Below are 18,628 nucleotides of genomic sequence, written 5' to 3'. Positions count from 1 at the left end.
TAGCACCCAGGAGGATGATCGATGGGCCTTAAAATGCAGTTGTACCCACGTGGGTATGACATGTGCTCTACCCATGTTCTCTATTCAACTTTTCTTTTTGTCTAACTGCGTGAAATGAAGTAAATACCCATCACATGTAGTTAAAATCCCAGCACATTTAATCAAATATCAGTGAAATTGCACACTTGAAACTCCAGTTCAAATATGAGAGTTTTAGTTAATTATGTATGGAACAAATGAAAGAGCCAATATTTAGGAATCAAATGAAACAAATCTTACATTAATAAACTAATTAAGATCCAGCAACTAATGAGAATATGAAGTCGGCATGTTGCTCTATAAAATCTTTCAAGTAGTTCCTCAAAAATTCATAACAAGGTAAGTATATTCTCACCTGCATCACATGCCACAATGTGAGAAATTTACTGAACTGATAAACCTTAAGAGCTTTGCTGACAAAAGACACTCCACAACTCATGTATAGCATGATATTATTTAAAAGATTCAAAGGAGAAAGCTAACTTTTAATTAGTATAAAAAGACCTGTCAATTGAGAATTTGTGGGGAAGGAAATTCTTGCTACGACATGAGCAGTATCGATGTTCAATTTCGCTCGTAACATGGAACATAATTGAAAGTACAAAAATAAAGCACAACCTACAATCATAATTAATCTGAGCAAAGTCGAAACATATCCATTGCCCCGATCATTGCAAAATGATCTGCTCAATACTCTTCGGACAATCAAGGGATCATCCCAGGGCAGCTAGTTGAACCCCGCTCCCCTACCAGACATACAGCAAACAAACGGTAAGAATGAATCAAAATTTAATATTCTTGAAACTAAAACTGCATCATACATAGATAAAATTTCGTTCCAAAGCTGCATAAAAGTAAAAAAAAAAAAAAAAAAAAAAAAAAACGCCTCTGTCTTTGGACAATCTAATGTCTTGCTATTAACCTAAAATATGATTTTGATAGGTACACAAGTTGAACTACCCAAATGATTTTTTAAATAGGTCTGAGGAGGTTAATAGTGTTTCTAAGTTAATATGAACTTAGAATATAAACTGAGCTATAAACTGCGTACTCTCTGAAACTTATGAACTACTTAATACTGAATTAAAGTACCCTATCTCGAAGCCCAATTATGTTTAGGCATGAGGCATTACACTGTTCCCGGATAAAAGGACGACGCTGACTCTAAACTGAGTAATCATTGGTCTTGATCCAACTTAGTAAACATAGAGCTAAATATGCGTAGGGGATAACGCCATTTGAGCGCTGATGCAGGCGCCTTCTACAGCAACTATGAAACTCAATTCTGATCAACATAACAGAAAATCACCTTTTAAGAAATCCATAAAACGCAAATTCATGACGCTATAAGTTACCCAGACCTATATTTCACGAATCCAATTTAATCAAAGCTTAATATCCAAATTTTGCTTAGATGCACATCAGCAATATAAGATTCATCCACCCAAAAGCGCAATGGAATGAGCACAAATCAATCGGAAAATGAAGAACCAAGATTAGAAACAAAACCTTGACAAATGACTTCATTACAACTAACTGAAACTCTAAATCAGACATGAAAATAATACCAATAATCTATCAAAATAAAAGGGGTTTAACCGAGTCAAATCGGTAGAACCCTATTCCAAGACTCGCTGGTGATGCCATTAGCTCCTTAACTTGCCGATTCCCAGCTCATCGGCATAGGTGCAGTAACAACGAAGAAATAAGCAAAGAAGTAAGAAATTATACACTATAATGATCATCGAAGAGAACCCAATTTAATTTAACAATTAACAATTAACAATTAAAACCCATAAACAAAAATTATTCAAAAGACTTCAACTTTATTGCCTGATTAACATAGAAAAGTGGAAAAATGTGATAATAATATGAAAATAAAATTGAAGAATTAAATAAACCGAAGAGAGGTATACTTGATAATTGGAGGAAGAAAAAAAAGAAGCAAAAGGGGTAAAGAGCCTAGATCAGTCACCCAAAATAAGGGGCATTCAAACAAACAACCCTAAAATTGAATAAACCACCTCCCAAAACCCCAAAATCAGGCCTATAACTTTCCAAACATTCAAACAAAGAACCCTAAAACTGAACAAAACCACCTTAAGTTGAAAGAAACCAAGTTAATCATACCTGATCAACCAAAAAATTGATTGATCCGAAGGCTTCATTAATTAAAATTCGGCAGGGCATATTTCAGTATTTCAGTGATAGAATGAAGGAATGGCTTACAAATAAACAGAAGAGAGGAGTGATGAGTGGCTCAAAAATAAGGAGAGCACAGAACACTTATAAAAGGAGAATGAAAGAGGAAAAGGCAAGCAGGGAAGAAGGAGAATGAAAGAAGGAGAATGAGAGAAGGATAAAGAAGTGTCAATGAGAGAGGGAACAGTTGGAACACTGTTCATCACGAGCAACGCACGAAAAACACTGGCCTACTGTTCACAAGGGAATGTTTTCCAAACTTCTCACATTTAGAAGGGTTTTAGATATAATTTTTGAATTATGTAATTTTACTTAGTATGGCCTTAGTTTTTAATTGGTATTACCCGAAATGTATGGGAATATCGATTCGGTTGTAATTATTGTGATCTCGAATCACCGTTTTGTAATTTAATAAATTTATTTTTATTTTTATTACAAATGTATAATAGGAAATTATGTAATTTTATTTATTATTTGTAATTTCCCGGAGTTTCCATGAAGACGGTGTTACCTCGAGATGCGTGCCAAGACCGAAGTTCAAGGGACCAATGGAGTTGGTTTCCGAATTTGTAATAGTTAATTAGATTTTCTATTTTTTTAGGAAGGCCATACTAGGATTTTATTTTTATGCTTTGCTTTTTATTTATATGTTGCATGCATCGCTAAATCGCCATAACTAAACATGCATTTAAAATCGAGTTTATCGACCGTGTCATTACAATTATCGTAGTTCACCGCTTTAGTTCACTTAAAACGTGATAGATAATAAATTGACATGACCTCTAGCTAAATAAACAATTGAGACTTAGCCTTACCAAAAATTAGAAACCATGAAAACCTATTTCGCGAGGGAGTGCGCTCGGCCAAACCGGGTACAAACCTTGTTACGTAGGGGAAGTGGGTGATAAATGTCTATCCACCGAATTCGTGTTGATGAGGGTTGTATCGCCAAAGCGTGCCCAAGTTAATGTGAATTTGGATCATGGACACATTTATTCGAAATTTGGGTTGAACTCAACAAAAGTATTCTCGACCATAGCCGGATGTGTTTTGGGCTAAAGATAAATATTAATGCAATTTTATCGACCAAGAGTTCTAAAAGTAGAATCGATTAAAGAGTTAATCCACCGAGTTATATTGATGAGGGTTGTATCGCCAAAGCGTGCCCAAGTTGATATGAATTTGGGTCTTGGAATCATTTATCAAGTTGGGTAGAGGTCACTAGATAAATGCTATAAAACTTGTTTAAATTAAAATTTACGAGTATTATTATTATTTAAAACGACAAGTATTTTATTCCTTCTATTTTGTTTTGTAGACCACTTTTATTTCTCATAACAAATGACCGCACCAAACAACAACGCTCACGCTCTCACTAATGTTTCATTGCTCCGATCCTTCATGGATCGTTGTAAATTTGAAAAGAATGGGTCAAATTTCTCCGATTGGGATGCCCAACTCAAATTAGCCGCTCAAGGTGACAACAAGCTTCGTTACCTCATTGAGGCCTCTCCACCCGAACCTAATGCTAGGTCGAGTGCCGCCACTAGGGAAGCATATGAGGCTTACCACAAAGAGTCCGCCGCTATCAAAAATGTGTTGATTTTTGCTATGGAGGCGGATCTCCAAAGGAGAGCCTTCAAAATGGGCACCGCTTATGAAATTTATTCCAAACTTGTGACAATGTTCTCACAAACACCGAGGATCGTCCAATATGAGGCGGTCTCGGCATTCTTTGATCTCGATTTCAAGGAGGTCCAAAAGGTTAGCCCTCACGTGCTCAAATTGTTGGAGCTAGTCGAGGCATTGAAAATTCAAAAGGTTGAAATCCCCAAGGAGCTCATTGTTGATAGGATTCTTCACTCCTTATCCAAAGTCAAAGCATATGTGCAATTCCGGGTGAATTTCAATATGAAAGACAAGGACATGTCTCTTGAGGAGTTGCAAAAGTTACTTGTGCAAGCCGAAAGAGACATGGGGCTAAATGTTAACCCACCTAAGGATGTGCTAAATATAAGCACTAAGAGCAAGGGGAAGTTCAAGAAGAATGGGAAAAAGAGTAAGAGGCAAGCTCCCATGAACACCAAGGCTAGGACTTTTGAAGCTAGCACTTCCAAACCCAAGAAGGGTCCTCTTGATAAATGCCATTATTGTAATGGTGTTGGACATTGGAAGAGGAATTGTTCCAAGTATCTTGGTGACATCAAAGCTGGAAAGATCACTCCAGTAGGTAAATGACTATCCTTTCTTTTATGTTTCTAATTCAACTATGGTATTTTGATACAAGTTGTGATAATGTATCCCCCTTTTTATTGTAAATAGGGCCTCCTCCAAGCAAAGACAAGGGAAAAGAGAAGCAAGCTTAAGAAATCATGAAGGAGCTAGGAGTAGCTACCAATGAAGCTTGACTTTTATTATTGTCTTTATTTTAAATGTTATGGATTTTAGAACTATTTTGATTTCCGTGTTCGACATGGAAATGTGTGATCCTTCTAAACAATGGTTGTATTTTGGATTTTCGTGACTTGGCTTGCAACCCAAGTCACCCCTTTTATCGTATTTGTCTGTTCTAAAAATTCGTCTTTATATGCTTGCACATAGAAACATATGAACATCTACTTAAAGTGATCCAATAGACAATTATAATGATAGGATTCATTATATGTCCACAAGCTTGAAGCTTGTGTATGATCAATTATAAAGTGATGTTGAGTTGATGAACTCTCCTAAAAGAATGTCTATTACCAAATACACTCATCAAATCTAAAATCTATTAGTCAATCTATGAGATAGTCCTCCTTCTACTTCAAAATCATTATTTGTGTCTCATAAGCTATCTTTGAATATCTAGTGTATTTATTCTAAAGATAGAGTGGGAGAAAAATGAAGACACAAAGAATACAAAGAATAATTTGTATGCTTGAGTAAATAAGATCTACGAAAGAAAGAATGATTTGTATACCAAAATAGATAGTATACATGAATAGATGAGATCTATGGTCTTGAATAGATGAGATCTACATGACAAAAGAGACCAAGTGAAGTAATCAAAAGAATATGTTCTTAAGATAACTACACGAGGAGACCAAAAGAAAGTTCTTGAATGAAAATGACTAAAGAAAAGTCTCAACAAGAGATTTTGCTAGTTTATGACCTAGATATGAATAGAGTTTCAAAATTGATATTTACTAAAGATCCTAAATGAAACAAAGTTGCATCCTTGAATATAAATGAGATTTATGATTAAAAGTTGCAAAGAAAGATATGTCGATGTCTACAAGAGCTAAGTTAATTGTTAACCACACTAATGTCGTTACTTAACCTCATTATGAAAATGAAATGGTTAAAACCTCCTTCCGAAAAGGGTATTTTGAGAAGGACGTGTATTAAATGGGATTTCACATTTAAGTAATGACATTGCTACGCATCATTATAAAAATGAATGAGTTAGAGATTAAAATCTCTTTCCATAAGTTCAAGATTGAAACCTTTTCAAAATAGGTATTTTGAAAAGATATGTTGGGAACATATATGGTTTTATCTTAATAACTTGGCAAAGCAAAATTGATTTCAATTCTTGAAATGTTTCGATTGAGTAGTCAAATACGAAACATGTGGAATTGAGTGGGAGTTTGAAATTATTATGTGAAGACATGAAATTTGGTGGGAGCAATCATCTTGTAAAATTTATAACTCATTACTCATTGAGAATGACGAGCTAGTACTATCTTTCACAAAGAAGTATTTGAGTTTTCAATTCTGGATGAAAATGGACTAAGATGAATCCAATCACAACGTGGGATGTTGGATAGGCATTGAGATATGCACGTCAAATCAACAAGAAACGTAGGTTATTCATATCGATGAAAATGGAATTACCATAAGCAGTCACGGTCATTCATTGAACCTAAGAATGGTTGATTACATGATTAAAGATTACTAATGTTTCCGCCATTAGAATAATCATGCACATGTCCTATAATGAATCATATGCTTAAGAGCATGACGAGTCATTGGTAAGCCATATAAGAGTCGTCATGAATTCTCAAGGAGAACTAATGAGCTATTCTAGTGTTTGATAGAACACTCTGTTATGTGACAAGAAGTTGCACATATTGAAGTTTCGAAAACGCGTAAGGATTTATGAAAATCCTAAGCTATTTAAGCTAAAAGGAGAAATAAGAAGTTTGAAAAGATACTTGGTTATAGTAAGAAGTTACTCAAAACTAGTATTTTCAAATTTGCTAGGACTTGTGAGAAGTGCTAGGCCAATCATCTTGACAATTGTTGCAAGATCCTACAAAACATATACCTGGTACATTATGAGTTGGAAGAACACTTGACTAGTGCAAGTTATGTCGTCCACCATAATTCGTTTGTTATGTGATAAACAACAAGAAAGTTCTCTCAATGTAAAGAACCTAAAACTAGTTTGGGAAACTAGATATGTACTTGGTGAGATTCATGCTATGTAAGACAAACATGAAAATAAAGGAAAATGCAATTCAAGAGTTTGAACACATGGACACATGGTGTGTTAAACTCATGTTGCAAATGACTAGTGTTTACACACTTACAATATACGTCACAAGGTGGTAATATGGTATTGACTACCCGAATGTGACGTCCACATTTTTCGTTTGAGTTATTATTAACTCACCTTATACTTCGTTACATCTGACACGTCTATCGCGTACCTGTCAAAAATACCAACTGGCTCTAACTAATATAGCTAGGGAAGTCGGGTCGAATCCACAGAGAGGTAGGAAATTGTCAGCTTAATCTAAGTTCGTCAAGGTAACCAAATTCACTACAAAAAAAAAGTCTCGATGCGACGGACACACTGCGACGGAATAATAATCCGTAGCAAATTTAAACCTGCGACGGACACTGCGACGGACCTTATACTCTGCGACGGACTTGCGACGGACTTTCCGTTCGGCCTATTTTTTTCCTGCACCGCCAAATTTTCTGACATGGCGGGAAGGTCTGCGACGGAAATTCCGTCGCGAGAATAAAATAATAATAAAGTCTGCGACGGAAATTCCGTCGCGATATTAAAATAATATTTTTGTTGCGACGGAATTTCCGTCGCAGACATTTTAAAGTGTCCAGCTGTACACCTCTTAACACGCTGGAAAAATAATATTATTTTAAGTCTGCGACGGAAATTCCGTCGCAGATTTATTATTATTTTATGTTTGCGACGACGATCCGTCGCAAAAGTCCGTCGCACGTTTTTTTATACGGCGTGACATCTCCTCCCCTTCATTATCACTCTTCAATTATTTTCCCCCAAATCACCCAAAACTCCGTCTCCCTCAATCTCACCACCACCACCACTCCCACCACCACCCTACTCCCCAAATCACTCCTCCTATTTCTCCTTTCCCTTTTCCCCTTTCTTCTCCTTTCCCCTTTCCCTTTTTTTCCTTTCCCCTTTCCCTTTTTTTTTTTTTTTTTCGCCTTGCTCCTCGCCGCCGCCGCCGAGTCGCCGCCGCCGCCGTTTGGTCCCGCCACCGCCGCTCTTCTCCCTTGTCTCCATCTCTTAATTAATTTAAGGTTTGTTTAATTTATTTTACTATTTTGATTAATTAGGGTTTATGGTTATTGTTTAAATTAATTATGATTAGTTTAGGATGCTTAGTATTATTAGGTTGTTTAGTTTAGTTGAAAGCCAATTTAGGATGTTTAGTATTATTAGGATTGTTTAGTTTAGTTGAAATCCAATTTAGGATGTTTAGTATTATTAGGATAGTGAAATTTAGTTAAAAGCCAATTTAGGATGTTTAAATCAATTTTATAATACTTAGTTTAATTAAGTTTAGGATTGGTAAAATAAATTAGTTTAATTAATATCTAATTTAGAATGTTTAGGATTATTAGGGTAGTTTAATTTAGTTAAAAGCCAATTTAGGATGTTTAAATCAATTTTATAATGCTTAATTTAATTAAGTTTAGGATTATTAAAATGATTTAGTTTAATTAAAAGACAATTTATGATGTTTAAACCAATTTAAGGATGCTTACTCTACTTTTGCTTAGTTTTATAAGATTTATTAGTAATTATTAAGTTTGTTTTGATAAGTTGTGTACATTTGTGTCATGTATATTTTTTTTACAAATATTAATTCATCTTATGCTTGTGTTGTGATTGTTAATATATTTTTGACCTAGTACCCGTTCAGGGATTACACATTAGGTGTAATTCTTGAATAGTCCCCGTTTTGGGACTGTCTTTGAATCTTTTATGCCATTTAGGTGGTAAATACTCAATTTTTTTGTTGATTGTTATGAGACAAAATTTGGTTGACATTTCCTTTAATGTTCTCCGAATACATATGTAGAGTGAGAATTCATTCTAAATAATGTATTTGGAGAACTGTAAGGAAGTGTCAAATTTTTGTCTCATTACAATCAAGAAAAAAAATTGGGTATTTACTAATGGTATGAAAGATTCAAAGATGGGTTTAGGTTGGAGAGATAAGGACCCCAATACTGAAAGTATTTTTTTGCAGGTTGTGGTTGTTGTTGTTGTTGTTGTTGTTTTTGTTGTTGTTGTTGTTGTTGTATGAAAAATTCAAAGATAAGTTTATGAATGCTCTTACCATTTTTATTAATAATTTTTATTTACTAATATATATGTAGATTTGCAATGAAGAGATTAGAACGAAACTGGATGTATGAAAGGTTGGATTCCAATAAAAAGTTAAGGAAGGAATTTGTAATAGGGGTTAATAAATTCATTGATTATGTTAAGCAACAAGACGAATTCATTAGAAATAAAGAAATTAGGTGTCCATGTAGTAAGTGCAAAAATAAAAAGTTTTTAGTTGAACAAGATGTACGAAAACACCTTGGTCTAAAGGGTTTTTGTGACAACTATTATGATTGGGTGTGTCACGGAGAGAAATTTCCCGTTGAGGAAGAGGAAATGGCAATGCCCTCTGACAATCCTTATAGGGATATGGTAGAGGATGCGTTGCGCGATAGCATTGATCAAATTAGGGAAGAAGCTCTTAATGCCGAGGTGGTTGATGAATCTCCAAATCCCAATGTATTAGCCTTTTTCAAATGTTAAAACGTGCCGAGCAACCCTTTGTCTACGAGGGATGTCGGCTCTCATTGCTACTGATCGGCTGCAAGGCTTGTCTCTCTGAAATGTGAATACAACTTAGCCCATAAATGTGTAGATGGTTTCACGTCACTCATGGGAGACCTTCTTCCTCAAGATCATATTTTGATGCGTAACTTCTATGAAACCAAAAATGTTCTCAAAGCTCTTCAACTTCCTCATGAAAAGATAGATGCATGTTTTAATGGATGTATGCTTTTTTGGATGGACGACGCTCTTCTCGACAATTGTAGAAAATGTGGTAGAGCTAGGTACAAAAGTGCAAAGAATGCAAATGGCAAAAGGGTCCCCGAAAATTTCTTAAATTATTTCCCAATAGGGCCACGTTTGCAACGAATTTATGCCACAAAAACCTCGCGGAACAAATGCGTTGGCATTATGAAAACCCCGAGTTAGTGGGACAATGTCTCATCCAAGTGACAGTGATGCGTGGAAACATTTTGATCATCTTCATCCTTCTTTTGCATCTGAGCCTCGGAATGTTAGACTTGGACTTTGCACCGATGGTTTCTCGGCTTTTGGGCCATTCGGGAACACATATTCATGCTGGCCGGTGATGCTTACACCTTACAATTTACCACCCTGGCTATGCATGAAAAGACAATTTATGTTCTTAACATTAATTATTCCTGGACCAAAGAGTCCCAAACAAAACCTTGACGTCTATTTACAACCTCTAATTCACGAGTTGAAGCAATTGTGGGACACGGGATTGTTTACATATGACGTGTCTAGGAAACAAAACTTCGACTTAAGAGCCGCACTCCTATGGACGATCAACGACTTTCCCGCTTATGGCATGTTATCCGGTTGGTCAACTGCGTGAGAATGCATGTCCATGTTGTACGAAAAAGAGACTAAATCGACTTGGCTTCAACATAGCGAGAAAATGGAGTTGGTTTGATTGTCATAGACAATATTTAGACACTGATCATACTTTTCGCAAGGATAAAGTCCACTTTCGAAAAGGAAGAATAGAGAACGATGTTGCTGGAACGAGGTTATCGGGCGAACAAGTGTGGGAATGTGTGAAAGATTTACCAAAAATCGTAGATGCATCTGACCATGAATTGAAGACGGTTAAAGCGAAACGAATTGGGTGGTGGAAACAAAGTATTTTTTGGGAGCTTCCATATTGGAGCACACTACTAATTCGACATAACCTTGATGTCATGCATATTGAGAAAAATTTTTTCGAACAACTAATTCACACGGTGATGGATAGAAAAGACAAGACAACCTTGAACCCAACTGCACAAAAAGACATCTTACAACTTTGTTCAAGGTCGCGAAAGGTGGATTCAGTCGTTTTGAAAAAAGAGCAGAAGAAAGTGTTGTGTGATTGGATATGTAATTTAAAGTTTCCAGATGGCTATGCTTCAGATTTGAGAAGATGTGTCGATATGAATGAGTTGAAGCTACATGGCTTGAAAAGCCATGACTGTCATGTGTTTATGGAGCGTTTACCGCCGGTTGCTTTAAGGCACCTTCTCCCTAAAAATGAGTGGAATGCCATAACTGAGATTAGTCAATTTTTCAGAGACTTGTGCACTTCATCAGTACAAATTGAAAAAATAACAAGTCTCGAGAAAAATATTGTCGAGATAATCTGCAAATTGGAAAAAATACTTCCACCTTCATTTTTTAACTCAATGGAACATCTGCCAATTCATTTGCCATATGAAGTGAAAGTGGGTGGTCCTGTGCAATATAGGTGGATGTATCCTTTTGAGAGGTAATATCAATATCTTTTACGAAGCCTTTTAAGGTTAATACTTAATTTCATTCATTCTTAACCAATTTTTTTGTAGGTTCTTGAATCATCTAAAAAAAAAATTGGAAATAAAGCTCGTGTTCAAGGGTCATTATGCAACGCATATTTGCTTGAAGAAATAGCAAATTTTTGTTCTTTTTACTTTGAAGATCATATAGACACAAAGGCAAAAGACCTTGACATAGGTCAGAAAAAGGCGAAGTATTCTACCTTGCCCGAGCTATTTCAAGATCATGAGGGCACTACTTCTGGAAAATGTCGTGAAAGATTTTTGGAAGATAACGAATATGAACGTGCACACCTCTATGTTTTATCTAATTGTGATTCTGATGAGTTGAAACGTATGGAAAGGTTGTTTGAGGATTACATCAAAAGAGAATATCCTGAGGTTTCTATGGCCGAGGATATTTGGAACAAATTTGAAACAAAATTCCCTAACTGGCTTAGAGGTCAAGTAAGTAAATAATATATATTTTATAATGCTTATTTAAATTATATTATTATTTGGTAAATAATTGGTTCTTTATCATTAATTCTAGGTAAATAATTTAAAAGATCCAGTTGTAGTTGCCTTAGCAAATGGACCTTCAAAAAAAGTAAGAACTTGGAAGCGTTATTCAATCAATGGATACAAATTTCGAGCTTTCATAGATGGGAAAGATTTGGAAAAGTCTACAATTAACAATGGAGTGTGTGTGAGTTCGACTGAAGGAGCTGACTACTATGGAACCCTAAATGAAGTTGTTGAGTTGTCTTATATTGTGAAAAAAACCCTTACAACGTTATTTTATTCAAATGTAATTGGATAGATAACTCAGAAAGAGGAATGCAAGTACATAAGGAATATAAACTTGTGGATGTTAATCGGAGCAAAAAATTTCCAAAATATGACCCATTTGTATTAGCATATCAAGTGGAACAAGTTTGCTATGCTCCTTATCCAAATATCAAAAGAGATAAAGATCAGTGGTCGCAGATTTAAAATAAAGGCAAGATCACAAGTGGATGCTCCTACTGATGAATCTATCTTTCAAGAAGATGTTAATGGTGATACAACATTGACAATAATTGAAATAGAGGATGAGAATGAAAATGTGGAGGAGGAACAAGAAGAAACGCAAGGAGATGAAATGCAAGTACGTAATGATGCTATGCAAGAGGAGGAAGATGAGGAAGAGTTAGGAGAGGAGGCTTTGAAGAAGTATTTAGAAGAAGATGATGATGAGGATTTTTTAGAATCGCTTTTTGAAAGCAACGAAAACACTAATTTAAGTGATGATGATGATGATGATGATGATGTCTAGGATTTATATTAGTTGTAGATGTTTTGTACCCTTTCTTTCAATCTTATTACTTTGTTGGTACTATTAGTTGTAGATGCCGTATGGCTTAATTTAATGAAATCTTTCTTATTTGGTAGCTATTATTTGATTATTTGATTTCTTACTTTGCCAATTTCTTTTTTTGTTGCTATTATTTGATTATTTGATTTCTTACGTTGCCAATTTCTTACTTTGCTAATTTGTTATTTGGTTGCTATTATTTGATTTCTAACAATGTTGAGGAATTTAGTTGGTTTCTATGGCGTCGAGGAGACGAAGACATGGTAGTAATAGTAATGCAGGAAACCAAGGACAGGGAAACGAGAATGAAGAAATACCATACCAGATTGACAAAATTCATCTCGATTCTCTTGAGCAAGATGGCGGCGTTTGGTTAGTATGTTATTTCTTCGTAATTAATTATTTTTATAACGATTTATATATATATTTATTATCTTCTCATTCTTTTTTTCAGGTTCAGTAATGAGAAAGTTGTGAGCTTGATATCGGATAATATTGGATGCAACTACAAAGAACATGCTCCTAACTGGAAATCGGCGTCATCTACTCTAAAGAAGGATTGGTGGAATTGGTTTGAGGTATTAGCAATTGTCATTTAATTTAATACTAGGTATTTTATTCATTTATTTTATATTTATTTACAATCAAGTTTATTTTCTAACTTTATTTTTTATTGAATAGTGGCGTGTTAGTTACGATCCCCGTGACAAGGCAAGGGTTAAGAAGGCTTGGGAAGATGCCATGAAGACCCGTTTACGGCAAATGATTTATCGAGCTTATCATAAGGAAGAGCATGAAAAGCCGGATTGGATTAGTCTTTGAGTTGCACCGTCAATTGAAGAATAGACCACTTGATGATCCTAGTTTCACGGGAAGATCGGAGCGAGTTCGCCAACCGTAGGTCGGGAAGTGACGAGAAAAGGGAAGGCGTTGGCTACTCACGTAATGGGTCGAAAAAGCACTTTGCAATATATGGACTCAATGGTAATTTCTTCACTTCCTTTTTTAATTTATTACCTTTTTTTCTTTAACTTTATTTAAAGTTAGTAATTATATTTAACAAGTATCAAAATTGTAGATTGATAAAGATGGGAAAGGAGATATTCCGTCCGCTTTGCAAATGTTGGAGAAGACAAGGAAGCATAGCACAAAAGGATGGTTATCCAAAAAACTGGTCAACTCTTCGTAAGTTACTATAATTATTTAATTTTTAACTCATTTTTTCAATCATGATTATTTAGTAGATGGTATCTAATCTTTCGTTTTTTATTGATATAGGGTAAAATCATCTCAAAGAAAACTCGAGCTTGAGCCAAGGGGTCGAGAACATTGATGATAATGAAATTTATATTGAAGAACATGGAGGGTTTGATAAGAAAGGTAGAGTACTTGGCGCGGGAAATGCAAAGACCACAAATTTGGGAGCACCACCGCCGCTCGACTGGTAACCTCTTTTCTACTCCTCATACTCCGGGTTTTGTTGGTAGAGTCGCAAAAGAGAATGCGCGACTAAAGCAAGTCGAGGCCGAACAATCTCAAAGGCTTGCGGCAATAGAGGAGTTCTTGAGCCAACAAGGTTTTACCACTCAAACTTGTAACCCGGGAGGTCCAACTGGAGCTAGAAATGACTTTGATGATGATGGTGGCGACAATGCTAGGCCTACTCCTACTCCCACTCCCACTCCCGTGTTTTGATGTAGTTGTTTGTTGATTAGAAGTTATCATTCCTACCCCGTAGTTTATGGACTTATTTGGCTTTCTTTGTTGAACAATTATTGTACTAAACGGTTGTAAACCTTTTATTTTAAGTTAATGTGAAGACGTTGTTTGGAAATCTCGTCTTGAACGAGTTGTGAATTTCTCAATTGCTGGATTTTCTGAATGTTTGTAGGAAACCGGGAGTATATGTAATTGCTTTCAAAGCAATTTGGCCGCTGGAAGAACGCTGTAAACCCACTGGGTGTTTAATCCTTGCGACGGAATTTGCGACGGATTTTCCGTCGCAGGGTCTGACTTTCTGTTTGACTTTAGGGACACGTGTCAAATTTGAACAGTGATATGCGACGGAAAAGCCGTCGCAGATTTTGACTTTATGTTTGACTTCAGGGACACGTGGCCTTCAATGAACAGTGATTAGCGACGGACAATCCGTCGCAGATCTTGACTTTCTGTTTGACTTTAGAGACACGTGGCCTTCAATGAACAGTGATTAGCGACGGAAATTCCGTCGCAAGTAACCGTTTTGCGACGGGTATTTGCGACGCAGTGATCCGTCGCAGGTATTTATCAGCGACGGAATTTCCGTCGCAGAACCAAAATTTGCGACGAAATGGAGCGACGGATTAAATCCGTCGCAATTCCGTCGCAAGATCTATATTTGCGACGGGATTGACATATTTGCGACGGCGTTTTCCGTCGCTATGGAACCTTTTTTTTGTAGTGATTGGGGGGTTTTCAATTGTGATATTCTAAACTAATGAGAAGGTAAGGAAGAGAAAATAAGAGAATAAAGTGTAGATACCTCGTTTCTGCACCTCCCGCAAACCACCCGGTGATGATTGGGCCGCATGTTTGCTACGCGGAACGATTTGTGACAATTCGTAAGATTATCGTCCAGTGATTGCTCAAACATTAATGTCTACCTCTTAGTTGTCATCTACGTGACGATACGGTCGTTTTGACAGTAATTAGAGTACATTTGGAGTCCGGGCCTAAAACCGTCTTCATTTTCTGATAACCGTTAAATCCCGAGTCAGAATGTTCTGGAATGTTCCGGATATTTCTATTCCATATTTCACAATTTTTATCCTTTGGTAAACAAATCTCCGTAATATTCACATAAGATATTAAGGAAAACCAATTATTTCCGTCCTACCATAACTTAAACACGGAAATCTTTCTTTCGCAGGAGAAAACCACTTGGGAACAGACGCAGCAGGTGCTGCGCCTCTTCCAAGAGACGCAGTGGCTGCTGCGCCTCTTCCCAGGCCCTTTTCTGCGTATTGCTCGTATCTTTTTCATATCTTTCCGAGATTCACTTCCAAAGACTCTCCGAAACCCTATTCCTCCACGTGATTAGTATAAATAGGAGCCTTCGCTCCTCATATTTCTGACGCGAGTGTCCGCCCTTCTCTTCTCCCTTTGCATTCTAGACTTTGTTCTTACTTTTTGGCGTCTACGTGCTTGAACATTCGACCACGTAAGCTCGGATCCTTCTGAGTACCAGCCTTTCGTTTGCATGACCGACCAATTTGACCAACTCCACAATCAATCAACTTAATTAATCTAATCGTTTTCCTCTTACGAGGGCACTTTTTTTACATTCGCGTCGAGCATCACTAATCGATATCTTAGTCCTTCTCGTTTCGTCAAACATGTAAGCCTGAGGGTGTAAATCTCTCTTTTATTTATTGTATTTTATTTATTGTATAATCAATTGTAAGGTTTATGTCGAAAATACCAATTAAAACCGATTTCTAAAACCGTCTTTTAAGAAACCTTTTTACGGTTTCCGGTGATGGACGTCGAGAAAGGACGCAAAGAAAGCTCGCTGCGCCTCTCTTCGAAGGAGCGCAATGCCTGCTGCGCCTCTTCGTGAGGCTGCCGCAGTTCCTGCTCCCTTTCTTCTTCCTCGTCCTCTGTAATTCGTTTGCTTTATTTATTTTCTTTCGTTTTTTGTTAATTCTTCATCATAATAGCTAATAATTCACATGTATATAATTCATCATTCGTTAACAAGTATAATTCATTTAAATCCGACTTAAATCCCAAATAATCCAATATTTGCGGGTTTTCGTCATTAAATTCAATTCCGGGTTTTAGAGATTCAATTCATTCATATTGAGTTTCTGGAATTCGTCTTTGATATATTTGCATCTGTTTATCATTGTCACCATCATATATTCGTCATCAATTCATCATGTTTAGTCTAATTAATTTGTTTAATTTGTGTAGTTCATTAATATCGTTCACTCCTGTAATTAATCCATCTTAATTCCGTCTCACTCATATTTTATTGCTTTCATGACCCATTCATATGTTAAATAACCTATTAACCACTTTCATCCGAGTAAATAATTTAATCGATCTTTAAAATCACCAATTAGCATTAACGGCTTGCAATTACGGCTTCACAAATCGGAATCAAGGAACGACGCAGCGTCTGCGCGCGCTTCTTCCAAAGGACGATCGTCGTCATTGCGCTTTGTTCTCGGGCCGAGTTCTCGTCCCTGAACTCCGTTTCTTCCTTGACTTAGTTATTTAGTTTCCGTATTAATTAACTATTATCCGTATTATCACCTACTGATTTGTTCGTTAATTCATTCTTTTATTCTTTTTCTCAAATTATCCGTTTTAAAGGTATTTTCGACATAAATCGCCTAATCCGTTGTAATTATTGTAATTTTCATTATTGTAATTTATAATTATTGTATTTCTTTTATTGCTTGAATGTTTTCACATGTAATTGAGCATTAAATCCTACTTCGACCTAATTGCATGATAAACTACTTGTTAACCGACTTAGTCTAATCTTCACATGTTAGGATTAATCTATGGATGTTGCATTGCATGCATACAATCGACGATATATCAAGTACGAATAACTTCCCTAATCATTAGTAGAGGCCGCTATCGAGGCGGGCGGGATTAGGTGTTCGATCAAAAGAGCTTCCTAATACGTACCCTCACCCCTTACTCCAGATCTCCGTGAGCACCCGTGTTCATTGGCATCCACAAGAGTCATTCTAGACATAGAATGCTAAGGGTAACGATTGCTTAGTGTTCATGTCACTACTTTATGTCTTGACATGACATGAGGTATTCGAACGGTTCCAATTTCCCATAAAAATTGGTGGCGACTCCATACAAAAATGCAAACGCTTGTTTCTCTTTTCCTCCCAAGCGCCCCGTGGCGGCCCGCTGTCCACGGTTTGGCGACTCATGGGATAATACACTTACGTGTAGGTAAGGGTGAAACTTGAACAAGGTTAGGGAATAGTTTGTACAAGACAATTGTCGGTTTTCATAACTCGGTCTTCCTAGATCGTTTCATTCGGCCTTCCTAGGCCCAACCTAACCCATTCGACAAATCGTCCCGTCTAAACGGTCCTAATTCTTATTTGGGCCTAAGGATGGATAGCGATTGACGTCATCTATACCATGATGCTTACTCTTGTTTGTATCAAGGACCTTCACTACTTGAGGAAATGGACTAGGAATCGGCCTTACTCTTGTTTGGCACGAGCCTCTCCACAGACTTCGGGTTTGATGGTTCGGTATGGCAACCCACCCTTTAAACCAAAACCTTTTTTAAATGCACTCAGCATCCCGTTATAATGCTTGTATAAATGTTTGTACCTTACGTGATCACCATTTCTAAACAAAACCATGACGATTTTTCAAAAATCAAAACCCCCTTTTCTTAATCAAAATTTCGAAATAGGCCATTTGATTAGCGCAAAATCCGGTCAAAACTCTGTCCGTTTGTCTTGTTAAAATTCGGGCCACAAGCCCATTTCAAAACCTCACTTTGAGTCCACTCCTACAACTACACTATAGTTGACTAGGACACACATTTTCAAAAACCTTGTCTTTCTTCAAAGCTCACTCAACACAAGTGGCACACACCCACTTCACGAGTCAAAACATTTCTTCTTTTAGCAAGTGTGTTAGAATGGTCGATCGTGTTGATACGTGCATATTCTATACACTTTATCTGCGGTTTTGGCACGTATTTTCATGCATAATTGTTAGCTTAAGGCTACTATTTCTCCCGAAACGGTTTACTTTGCATTTTCTATGATTTATTGTAGGAATGAGTGGAAGTAAGCTAAATCAAGCCTAAATTGTCCTCCGGAAGCAACTTCAAGGAAGCCTAGAAGAAGGAGACTCGGATTCACTCACCTTGGGATGCGTGCGAAGGAGTGAAGAGCTGATTTGAAGGAACAAAAGAGCCACTGCACAGCATTACCAGTCGATCGACCTCTCCCACCAGTCGATCGACCACTGAAGTACATCAGACGCTGCTGTTCTGCGTTGACCAGTCGATCGACCACGCTTACCGGTCGATCGACCAGGTTTCGAGCTGATACTTATTTCTTCGTGTTAGACTTTTAAAAGCCCAACTTGTAATTA

The 18,628-nt window shown here is 36.7% G+C and overlaps 1 long non-coding RNA gene across 1 annotated transcript; it reads right to left on the bottom strand.

The window, feature by feature from the left end:
• LOC141658850 (uncharacterized) lies at window positions 1–704 on the bottom strand. Its single transcript, XR_012549475.1, has 3 exons — window positions 658–704; window positions 280–394; window positions 1–105 (listed from the first exon to the last, which is right to left on the bottom strand). It is a non-coding gene; the product is annotated as an uncharacterized LOC141658850 (long non-coding RNA).
• Between the last annotated feature and the right edge of the window lie 17,924 nt (window positions 705–18,628).

This window comes from Silene latifolia, chromosome 6, assembly GCF_048544455.1.
Source record: "Silene latifolia isolate original U9 population chromosome 6, ASM4854445v1, whole genome shotgun sequence".
Classification (NCBI taxonomy): domain Eukaryota; kingdom Viridiplantae; phylum Streptophyta; class Magnoliopsida; order Caryophyllales; family Caryophyllaceae; genus Silene; species Silene latifolia.
The sequence above is the reverse complement of the archived record's forward strand: the minus strand, read 5'-3'. Positions and strand labels throughout refer to the sequence as shown.